Source organism: Sorex fumeus, unplaced genomic scaffold, assembly GCF_029834395.1.
Source record: "Sorex fumeus unplaced genomic scaffold, SorFum_2.1 ptg000134l, whole genome shotgun sequence".
NCBI lineage: Eukaryota > Metazoa > Chordata > Mammalia > Eulipotyphla > Soricidae > Sorex > Sorex fumeus.
The window spans coordinates 1,858,695-1,859,887 of record NW_026606191.1 but is presented as its reverse complement, the minus strand read 5'-3'; positions in this window follow the sequence as shown (position 1 = coordinate 1,859,887).

Genomic DNA, 1,193 nt, shown 5'->3' with positions numbered 1-1,193 from the left:
TTTCTTTTGAGGTGCAGAAGCTTCTTACTTTAAGATAGTCCCATTTGTCTATCTCTGTTTTCACTTGCTCGGCCAGTGGCATGACGTCTGGTCCAGGTGGATTTACTAGCGAATTTTTCCAGGTTCAGGTCCAGATGGATTTACTAGCGAATTTTTCCAAACATTTAAAGAGGACCTATTGCCAGTTCTTCTCAAGTTTTTCCAGGAAATTGAAAAAACAGAAACTCTCCCAAACAGTTTCTATGAAGCCCATATCTCTCTAATACCAAAAGGAAACAAAGACACAACAAGAAAAGAAAATTACAGGCCAATATCCCTGATGAACACGGATGCGAAGATTCTCAACAAAATACTAGGCAATAGAATCCAACAACTCATCAAAAAGATCATACATCATGACCAAGTAGGATTCATCCCAGGGATGCAAGGATGGTTCAACATTCGGAAATCAATCAACATAATCCATCATATCAACAAAAGAAAAGATAAAAATCATATGATCATATCAATAGATGCAGAAAAAGCATTTGACAAGATCCAGCACCCATTCATGATGAAAACCCTTGCCAAAATGGGGATAGAGGGGACTTTCCTCAATATAGTTAAAGCCATCTACCACAAACCTACAGCAAACATCATCCTCAATGGGGAAAAACTGAGAGCCTTCCCCCTAAGGTCAGGGACGAGACAAGGATGCCCACTCTCTCCACTGCTGTTCAATATAGTACTGGAAGTACTTGCAATAGCGATTAGGCAAGAAAAAGATATTAAGGGCATCCAGATAGGGAAAGAAGAAATTAAGCTCTCACTATTCGCAGATGACATGATACTATACTTAGAGAACCCTAAAACCTCTACCAAGAAACTCCTAGAAACAATAGGCTTGTATAGTAAAGTGCCAGGCTATAAAATCAATACCCCAAAATCCATGGCTTTCCTATATGCAAATAATGAAAGAGAAGAAAGTGACATGAAGAAAACAATTCCATTCACAATTGTGCCCCAGAAAATCAAGTACCTAGGAATCGCCTTAACTAAGGAAGTAAAGGATCTGTACAAATAAAACTACAAAACGCTACTTCGGGAAATAAAAGAGGACAGGAGGAAATGGAAAAATATCCCCTGTTCATGGATGGGGAGAATCAACATTGTCAAAATGGCAATACTTCCCAAGGCACTGTACAAATTCAATG